The 11,494-nt window shown below is 39.3% G+C and overlaps 1 pseudogene; it reads left to right on the forward strand.

The window, feature by feature from the left end:
- The first annotated feature begins 1,284 nt into the window (after positions 1–1,284).
- On the forward strand, positions 1,285–11,230 carry LOC118059342 (uncharacterized; annotated as a pseudogene).
- The last annotated feature ends 264 nt before the right edge of the window (positions 11,231–11,494 follow it).

An 11,494-nucleotide genomic window follows, 5' to 3' on the forward strand; every position in this document is an offset into this window, starting at 1 on the left:
TTTTCTGCATATTTTTATTAAAGCGGATTAATATTGGGTTGTATTTTTATACCGTTAGGATACAAGCTCAGTATTAAAATACCCGATTTTCGTCAAAGCATAAAAAAAATAATATTTTCCAAAAATGGTTTTGTTTTAAAATACGGCCTAGTCTCTCCAATATATATACATAAATATTTTAACATCATATTTTCACACAACAAAAAAAATTTTCAAAACAATATATGTATTAACATGCATTTTGGCTTTAATAACCAGTTTATTCAAGCCATGAGAACTAGGCCAATATTTCAAAAATTCTAAAAAAAAATCTTTTTGTTTTCTTTTAGTATTTGGGATTACGAATTTATACGTAACACGTATTCCTAAATATTATTAATAAAATTTTGGTATGGACGTTAGAACGGTTAGGATTTTTACCCGATAAGATAAAGATCTCCTTACCGAGGAGGATTTTTCTTGAACCATAGACAGACCAACAACTAGGAAAACACAATAACACTTTAGTTTTTTTTTATCAGACAATAAAACAATGCAGCTTACCTTAGGTAAGGCGTATTTGGGGTGCTGATACCTTCCCTTTACGCAACCAGTCTCCGTACCCGATCTCTGAGACCAGTTAGGGTTCCTAGTGACCAAAATACTAGGTGGCGACTCCAAAGAACCAAATAAAAATAAATAAATAAATAAAATTTCGCCAGTCGGACCCGCGATTGGATTTTTTTTGGGGTTCGACAAAGCTCAAGGATTTTTATCATCGCTCCTCAAGCATAGCTAGATTCAATACACTCATGGATTCAAACATAATACATAAATATAATGACATCAATTCTATAAATTTTTATATAAAATTATAAATGAATTATTTCTCAACAAATAAATTTAATTAAAAAAATTTACACTCCACCAGTATTATTAAATGTATTAAAGCCTCTTGTGGTCTGTCATATCTTTATCATTTTAAAGGATAAAATAAGTTGAATACAATTTATAATAAATTTTAAAATATTATAAAAATAAAATTTCACCAACTATTTATATATCTCCATAAAAAAAAAATTATAAGTTATAAAATCACTGTAAATCCTTTCATAACAAAAGCCAACGTGTCTAGCTGGAAATTTTGGAGAATGTATACAGACCACTGAACTATCTTTTTCTTTCTTTCTCCTGTGCTCTCTTTGCAAGGCATTCTGCCAGTACTGTGCACTTATGAGCCTTCCTATCTTATTTATTTCAATGGTGTGGTGGTTCCATTATCACATGGTCAAGACCACGTAATACAATATACACGTACTCTTATCATCAAATCAACGAAGTCTTTCGTCGTCATCGATACTCGTATCACTTCTGCGATGTGGGCACATTTTGTGTATGATTTTATTGCTCCATAACTACATTCCCCAGCATCACTGGTTTATTAATCGAGGGAAAGAGTGCTTTTTTTGTTTCCAAAATGATGGTAGATAAAGCAATGCATCCGTTAATTGCATCTCTTTTTCTTGTAATCTGGTTTGGAGGATCACTTCCCTGTGCCTATGCTCAGCTGAGTCCCACTTTTTACGATGAAACATGCCCTAATGTGAACAACATCATTCGTGGAGTCCTTGTTCAGGCTTTGTACACAGATCCCAGGATTGGAGCCAGCCTCACTCGACTTCATTTCCATGATTGTTTTGTTAATGTAACCATCTTTATAACTAATTATGTTCTTTTTCTAACATTGTTAGATAATCAAACATGTTGTTTCTTGAACTTCAAGTGCTAATTATCAGCTTCGTTCAGGGTTGTGATGGATCGATTCTTTTGGACAACACTGATACTATAGAGAGTGAGAAAGAAGCTGCTCCAAATAATAATTCAGTAAGGGGTTTTGATGTTGTTGATGACATGAAGGCTGCAGTAGAGAATGCTTGTCCTGGGATCGTCTCCTGTGCTGATATTCTCGCCATTGCAGCTGAAGAGTCTGTTTGTTTGGTATGTTAATGATTTCTCTTGCCTGTAACTCTTCTCAGACTTTAGTGAATTTAAAGAAAGAGTAGAAAGTAAGGAGATTTTTTTTTTTTTTTTTTTGTCAAATCATGGACTACTAATATGCTAATTTCGTTGAACCTAAAATTGAAAATGTGCTAATCCATGTGTCTTTGCTGCAGCTTCTTGTTTTTGGATACATTGTTGTTTGCTTCTTAAATTAATGTTTGATCACAGGCAGGAGGCCCCTCATGGACAGTTCCTTTGGGAAGAAGAGACAGCTTAATAGCAAACAGAAGTGGTGCTAACTCTGCCCTTCCGTCGCCCTTCGTGAGCCTTGATGTTCTCAAATCGAAGTTTGCAGCCGTGGGCCTCGACACCAGCAGTGACCTGGTTGTTGAATAAACTCAATCCAGAAGCTCCTAGATGGTCAAGGAAGGCAACCACCAGCTGCCACCGACCAGCCACCAGCCGCAGCCGCCAGCCACCATCCTCCACAGCCGCCAGCCGCCTTCACACTTGAAGGTTGAATTTTCTTGTTTTAATTTCGTGTATAAATAAGAGTGCTCAGCTTGTATTTGTGTGTGTGGAGAGAATTGTGAGAAACACTAGTAAGAGAAAGAGAGAGAGGGGGTGTGTTTAAGCTTTTGTGTTAATTAATTGTAAGCTTCAGATTTTGTAATAAAACCAGTGTGTTTTATCCCCTCTAAGTGTTTCAAAGTCACCACCAGTGGCTCCTCCCACCAACAATTGGAATCAGAGCCCCGTTCATCGGAAAACAGAAGAGTTTTGGGGTATATCCGAATTTTCAAAATTGTCAAAAACAAGTTTTGATCATTCCACAGTGTAGAGCTCATCAAGACGAACTCACTGTCGCAAGAATCAGCCTGATCGGAGACCGCGGTGACTCCCACGCGCCTCCTGAAGATTTTGACCAGATAGCCCACGCGCATCCATGCGCGCCAGAGGAAGACGACGACTGACGTCCACGCGCGCCATATTCGAGCCGAGCCGCGCCGTTCCAGCCGAGCCTCAAGCCGCTCCAGCCGAGCCATCCACGAGCCGAGCCGAGACTTCAAGCCGCCGTACATCGCGCCGAGCCGAGCTGCCAGCACGCCGAAGGAATATTCCACAGAATATTCCCCAGAATATTCCCCAGAATATTCCCGGTTCAACCCAGCGAACCGCCCGCCGTACAGAATTGGTTTTTTGACCGGTTCACCCATTTTCTGACCCGATTTCTACAAAGTCAGACCGGTTCCCTACTATTTGGACCATTCTGGATCGACCTACAGTGTCCGTTTTTCCAAATTCGGCTTCCAAAGAGGTGATATAGTCATTCCAAGAACAAAATGACTACAAAAGGTACACATACACTCATCCCTAAGCTGACCAAAGACAACTATGATAGTTGGTGCATTAGATTGAAGGCATTTCTTGGGTCACAAGAGTGTTTGGATATTGTACAAACTGGTTATGATGAACCAGAGTCCAAAGAAAGAGAAGATGCTTTACAAGAGGCTCAGAAGCAAGCCTTAAAAGTCAACAGAAAGAAGGACAACAAAGCCAAGACCATCATCTGCCAAAGTCTTGATGAAGACACATTCGAGATAATAGCTTCCGCTGAAACATCACATGATATATGGGAGGCTCTCCAACAGAAATACAAAGGTGCTGATAGAATCAAGAAGATTCGTCTTCAATCTTTGCGAGGAGAATTTTGAGTTATTGCAAATGAAGTCCTCGGAGTCTATTTTCTGATTATCACACAAGGATTATGGTGATAGTCAACCAGATGAGGAGAAATGGAGAAGCCATCATCGATGCTCGAATTACTGAGAAAATTTTGAGATCCCTAGATCCAAAATTTGATTTTGTTGTTGTCGCAATTGAAGAGTCCAAAGATGTGGACAAGTTGACGGTTGATGAGCTTATGAGTTCTTTGCAAGCTCATGAGCAGAATATTGTAAAGCGAAATGGAGATAAGGCCATTGAGCATGCCTTACAAGCAAAGCTGTCTCTCAATGACAGATATGAGCAAGGGGAGACTTCATCAAGTGGCTACACCACTCAAGGAGGAAGTCAACAATCCAGAGGAGGATTCCAGAGATTCCAAGGAAGAGGTTCTTGGAATACAAGTTTTAGAGGAAGAGGTGGTAGAAACACCACTAGAGGAGGCCGAGGACAACAAACATTCACTCCCAGAGGAAGAGGAGGCGGTTACAATAACCGTGACAAGAGGAATATCCAATGTTATAGTTGCAATCAATTTGGGCACTATAGCACTGAATGCAGAAGGAAAGCTCCGTTGGAGATACGTGAGCAAGCTAACTATGTAGAGAAGGATGACAGAGAAGAAACTGCATTTCTTGTCCAACAAGGACTTGATAAGAAAAAGGAGGACATATGGTATCTAGATACTGGAGCCAGCAATCACATGTGCGGCTACCGAGAGTTATTTAGTAATCTAGATGAGACCAAGCAAGGTCTAGTTACTTTTGGAGATACCACAAAGGTTTCATTCAAAGGTAAAGGCAACATCCCAGTCAAGATGAAGAATGGCGATTCCAGCTACATCGCCGATGTCTATTATGTCCCAGCCATAAAACAGAACCTAATCAGCTTAGGTCAACTTTTGGAGAGAGGCTATACTTTTTACTCGGAGAATTGTCATCTGGCAATTAGAGACAACAATTGGAGATTAATGGCCTACGTGAAAATGTCCAAGAATAGGATGTTTCCTTTGAACATCCAGTATGATGCAGCAAGGTGTTTGAGCGCCATCACCAACAGTGAAGAATGGCTTTGGCACCTGAGGCTTGAACATCTGAATTTCACGAGTTTGAAGATGCTAGCAAGCAAGAAGATGGTCAAAGGTTTGCCTCACATTGATCATCCAGATGAAGTCTGTGAGAGTTGTGTCCTCAGCAAACATCACAGATCCAGTTTTTCCAAAGAAGTCAACTGGAGAGCAAAGAGGCCACTGGAGTTAGTACACACAGATGTGTGTGGCCCAATCACGCCTATGTCGACTGGACAAAATAGGTACTTCCTCACTTTTACTGATGATTTTAGTAGAAAAACGTGGATATACTTTCTGAAGAGGAAGTCAGAAGTATTCAATTGTTTTAAAGATTTTAAAGCAATTGTGGAGAAGCAAACTGGTTACACGATCAGAACCGTAAGATCTGATCAAGGTGGAGAATATACAGCCAATGACTTTGAAGCCTATTGTACACAACAAGGCATCAGACATCAGACGACACCAGCTTATACACCACAGCTGAATGGTGTAGCAGAAAGGAAGAATCGCACTATTCTTGACATGGCAAGAAGTCTGCTCAAAGCAAAGAAGTTGCCCAAGCAATATTGGGCTGAAGCTGTATCATGTGCAGTGTATCTGTTGAATCGCTGCCCAACCAGAAGTTTGCAAGGAGTCATTCCAGAAGAAGCATGGAGTGGTCACAAACCAAATGTTACTCATCTACGAGTCTTTGGTTGTGTGGCATATGCAAAGATCCCAGATGCAAGAAGGAGAAAGCTCGATGATAAGAGCGAGAAATGCATCTTTATCGGATATGGTGAAAGAAGGATGGGATACAGGCTGTATAATCCCATCACGAAGAAGGTGATTACGAGTAGAGATGTTATCTTTGAAGAAGATAAATCTTGGGAATGGAATGGTGATCAAGAAGCAGTCAGATGGATCAACACTGATTTGATCCTTGAAGGTGAAGAAGTACCAACAGTACTTGTCGAAGAACCAATTATGCCAGCAGCTGAACCACAAAGTCCGGTACACAGATTCCTTGTATTCAACAGGAGGAACACACCAGGAGCATCATCATCAACACCACCATCAGCATCCTCGTCAGAAGGACCAAGAAGGATGTGAAACCTTGAAGAGTTGTACGATACCACTCAGGTTATGGAAGATACAACTCTGTTTTGTTTCTTTGCAGATAGTGACCCACTAAGCTTCGATGAAGCTGTCACAGAAAAGAAATGGATAGAAGCAATGGATGAAGAAATACATGCCATTGAGAAGAATGATACCTGGAAGCTGACTTATCTACCAGAAAACAAGAAAGCAATAGGTGTCAAATGGGTCTACAAGACGAAGAAGAACGCCAAAGGAGAAGTGCAAAGATACAAAGCCAGATTAGTGGCTAAAGGCTACAAACAGAGAGAAGGCATTGACTATGGAGAAGTATTTGCTCCAGTAGCCCGGCTAGAGACAATCAGACTGATGATCTCACTAGCTGCACAACATAGATGGAAGATCTATCAACTCGATGTGAAGTCAGCATTTCTGAATGGCTTTCTAGAAGAAGAAATATATGTTGAACAACCACTTGGATACATTGATGCTGAAAATGAAGGCAAAGTATACAAGTTGAAGAAAGCTCTCTATGGTTTGAAGCAAGCTCCACGTGCTTGGAATACCAGAATTGACAGGTATTTTCAAGATAATGAATTTGACAAATGTCCATATGAACATGCAGTATATGTGAAGAAAGAAGCAGATGGCAGCATCTTATTTGCGTGCCTATATGTTGATGACTTGATATTCACCGGCAACAACCCTACCATGTTTGAAGACTTCAAACGAAGCATGGTACAGGAGTTTGAAATGACTGACATTGGTCTAATGTCATATTTTCTTGGCTTAGAAGTAACGCAGAAGGAAGAAGGGATTTTTGTATCCCAAAGCGGTTACGCCAAAGATATTCTTGAAAGGTTCAAAATGGAAAGCTGCAATCCGGTATCAACTCCAGTTGAGAATGGAGTAGAATTAAGGAAGAGTAAGGTTGGAAATGTTGATCCAACTTACTTCAAAAGCTTAGTAGGAAGCTTAAGGTACTTGACATGTACCAGACCGGATATACTCTACGGAGTCGGACTCGTCAGCAGATACATGGAGACACCAGACCAGTCTCACTTGAATGCAGCCAAGAGAATTCTTCGCTACATCAAAGGCACAATGAATGAAGGTATGTTTTATACCTCAAGTAAAGACTTTAATCTTGTAGGCTACTCGGACAGTGATTGGGGTAGAGATTTGGATGAAAGGAAAAGCACAACAGGGTTTGTCTTTTTCATGGGAGACACATCTTTCACATGGTCATCCAAGAAGCAATCGATTGTAACATTATCAAGCTGTGAAGCTGAGTATGTTGCTGCCAACTCAGTCGTATGCCATTCAATATGGTTAAGGAATATGCTGAAGTTTTTGGGATTTCCTCAAGAAAATCCTACGGAGATTTACATTGACAATCGATCAGCAATCGCATTGGCAAAGAACCCAGTGTATCATGAGAGGAGCAAACACATTGATACTCGTCATCATTTTATCCGGGAACATGTGAAGAATGAAGAAGTCCAACTGATATCTTGCAACACAAATGATCAAGTTGCTGACATCTTCACCAAGCCATTAAAAGGAGAAGTATTTATTTGATTAAAGTTCATGCTTGGCATGACATCCCTCGATTGAGTTTAAGGGGGAGATTTGTTGAATAAACTCAATCCAGAAGCTCCTAGATGGTCAAGGAAGGCAACCACCAGCTGCCACCGACCAGCCACCAGCCGCAGCCGCCAGCCACCAACCTCCACAGCCGCCAGCCGCCTTCACACTTGAAGGTTGAATTTTCTTGTTTTAATTTCGTGTATAAATAAGAGTGCTCAGCTTGTATTTGTGTGTGTGGAGAGAATTGTGAGAAACACTAGTAAGAGAAAGAGAGAGAGGGGGTGTGTTTAAGCTTTTGTGTTAATTAATTGTAAGCTTCGGATTTTGTAATAAAACCAGTGTGTTTTATCCCCTCTGAGTGTTTCAAAGTCACCACCAGTGGCTCCTCCCACCAACACTGGTTGCCCTTTCAGGTATGCCTTTGTTAGTATTCTGATCCATTTATGTCTTTTTGCAAGGTTTGACATGCATATTTTTCAGGTGCTCACACATTTGGAAGGGCTCAATGTTCAAGTTTCAATCTTAGATTGTATAATTTTAGTGGCAGTGGCAATCCTGATCCAACACTGAACACAACCTATCTAGCAGAACTTCAACAATTATGTCCTCAAGCTGGAAATGAGAGCGTTGTAACAAATCTTGATCCCACTACACCCGATACTTTCGATGGCAACTATTTTTCCAATCTTCAGACCAATGAAGGCCTGCTTCGTAGTGATCAAGAGTTGTTTTCTACTACAGGTGCCGATACCATTGACATTGTCAACAATTTTAGTAGTAATCAGACTGCATTCTTTGAAAGCTTTGTGGTGTCCATGATTAGAATGGGGAATATTAGCCCCTTAACCGGGACAGATGGAGAGATCAGATTGAATTGCAGAAGAGTCAACGACAACTCAACCGGATCAAATGCTCTTCTGGTTAGCTCAATTTAAATGAGAAGACAAGATTGAGATCAAATAGATGTCTATATGGCATGCTGCTAGATAGCATCTTGGAAAGAAAACGCTACATGAAGCAAGCCGGAGACATACTTTTATGTATCTATATATGGTTCTCTATTTCAGTTTATGCATGCTGCCTCCAAATCTGTGTCTGCTGCAAATCAGCTTTGCGAGGCATGGTTTGAGTTGTAGATGCTCCTGCTACTAAATAATGTTAAATGCTACCTAATGCATTCTCACTTGTCATCATGGATCTTCGAACCATGACCTTAAAAGTGATTCTGCCATTTCCACTTTGACATCCACTTACATTCTTCCGAGATATTAAAATTACGTTCTTGAATTTGAAATGTTCAATATCAAGAGAGAGAGATGGAGAAGATAAAGGAAGGATTGGCCCTTAACTGACAGATACAAGGGCCCAATTATTTGCATCACTTAAATAAGGCCATCTACCAAAATATAAAGGGTAGACCTAAGATTAATGCCCCAACTTTTAATAATTCACGTCCAGCCTCTCAGGTCTTGATTAAGCTATCAATCATCGTAATTGGGTTCTTAAAGTTGTAGATGTTCCTCAATTGAACCCCCCTGTTTATGTCCTTAATTTATTACTTACGTCTAACTTGCACATATTATGCATGGGAAGGTTTTAAAAGACAGACCAAATTGAGAAACGTATGATAGATTGAGGCTTAGCATGTTATCCGTGATTTGAGGCTTAGATTTTGCTGGATTTTAATTAAAAAAAAATATGTGAAGGAAACAAGAAGTCATATATTAGATATAATTAAATGAAAAGGTCTACATGTTTGAATGAGTAGCTTCTTATAGGAATCCAAATGGCGTATATTCCCCAAACACAGCTTATTTTAAACCATAATCATGCGATTAAAACATGTTTAAGTTGATTTAATTGCTTGCTACCCAAGGAAACTAATTGCCATATCCATCCCCACATACGTGTACGTATCCATGTTATCAGGACTGTGACTGTAAATTAAATAAATATGTTTAGTTCTATTGTATGGGAATTGTAGGCAGCGTGTCATAGCTTCCAAACCTCTTTGCAACTCTATAATTGAGAACTTCTATGAATCCTCATTCAAGCTGTGAACACTGAAAACATCATTTTGTATACAAGAGAAAATGAAGCTTTCAAAACTTATGGTTGTAGCTTTATTCTATGCATTTTTGGTTGGAGGGCCATTAGCCTATGGTCAGCTTACTCAAACATTTTATGATGAAACATGTCCATATGTGATCAGTATCATCCGTGGAGTCATTGCAGAGACCTTGATTTTCGATCCCCGGATCGGTGCTAGCCTCATTAGGCTTCACTTCCATGACTGTTTTGTTAATGTAAGTTGAAATATGTATTTTGCTGACCATGATCAAAGGACTTCTAGCAAAACATTTGAATATTCCTGACAGGTTGTTGTTTTTTTTTGCAGGGCTGTGATGGATCTATTTTGTTGGACAAAACTGCTACTATAGACACCGAAAAGGAAGCTTTTGCTAACAATAATTCTGCAAGAGGCTTTGATGTTGTTGATATAATGAAGGAAAGGTTGGAGGGTGTTTGTCCCGGTACTGTGTCCTGTGCTGATATACTAGCCATCGCAGCTGAAGAATCGGTTGTCTTGGTATGCTATATCACAATTGATTTCATAAGAACTCGAAACAATTGCTCTTTAATTTAAATTTTTTTACATGTTGGAACTTAAGTGGCAAGCAAATTAAGGCAAAGGGAGCTGAAATCTCAATTTACATAGATCATTTGTATTTTTATAGCATTTATTTTAACCTTCTTTATGGTTACTGCATGCAGGCAGGAGGTCCATGGTGGCCAATTCCATTAGGAAGAAGAGACAGTCTGACAGCGAACAGAACTGCTGCTAATGCTTTCATCCCAGGTCCCCGTGACACCCTCGAGCGTCTCAGATCCAGATTTACTGTTGTTGGCCTCAACAACAACACCGATCTGGTAGCACTATCTGGTAACAATTGTTTTTTCCCTTCCTCTTGAGAAACATGATCACAAAATATTAAACTGTGATATAATATTCTAAAAATATATTATCTTCTAATTCATTCAAGTAAAAGATTCTTTGATTATTCAAGTTCTGATACCAAATCAAAAACCAATCCAATCTTAAGCTATAAAAATAGTTATATATTACTCTCTACAACTCATCATAAGAAAATTATTTATACCATTATTATTCCTTTGATGACATTTTGGTGTTTTTATTCTTAGGTGCTCACACATTTGGACGAGCTCAGTGTAGAACTTTCATTGATCGATTGTACAACTTCAACAACACAGGCCTTCCTGACCCAACGCTGGACACAACTTACCTAGCAACACTTCAGCAATTATGTCCCCAGGGAGGAAATGGGACTGTGCTAGCTGATCTTGATCCCACAACACCTGATGGCTTTGATAATAACTATTTCTCCAATCTTCAAGCTAATAAAGGCCTACTTCAGAGTGATCAAGAACTGTTTTCGACTCCTGGGGCTGATGATATCATCGAACTTGTTGACATATTCAGTACTGATGAAACAGCTTTCTTCGAAAGCTTTGTTGAGTCCATGATAAGAATGGGGAATCTTAGTCCTTTGACAGGGACAGAAGGTGAGATCAGATTGAGCTGCAGAGCAGTCAATGCAGACTTGGCTGGAAAAGATAGTGTGCTTGTTAGCTCGGTTTGAAAGCCAGACCATGCCAAGAAAAAATTGAAAATAACCTCATGTATGTGTGTAATAAAAATAACTTTGCTGGAAATGAAATGTAATAATCAAAAATTCAGAATAAATATTAAAGTTACAGCTTAGTCTATTTGCCCGGCTGAGTACTCTTCAATGGAATTTCTTTGAACAGGCGTCAGAGAGGCTCTAATTTACTAATATAAATACGCAAATTATATGGCAATAAGAGAGCACTGCATTTTAAATGGCTATGAAGGATAAAGGATCAAACTAATGGAGATTGTTACCAAGATACATCGTATTACTTTGGGGGATCTTGGATCTATATAAGGGCCCAAAGATATCTTACGGAGAACAAACTAGATTTTTAAGAATCATTTTTTTTAGTTTTTTA

The sequence above is a fragment of the Populus alba genome, chromosome 14 (assembly GCF_005239225.2).
Source record: "Populus alba chromosome 14, ASM523922v2, whole genome shotgun sequence".
NCBI lineage: Eukaryota > Viridiplantae > Streptophyta > Magnoliopsida > Malpighiales > Salicaceae > Populus > Populus alba.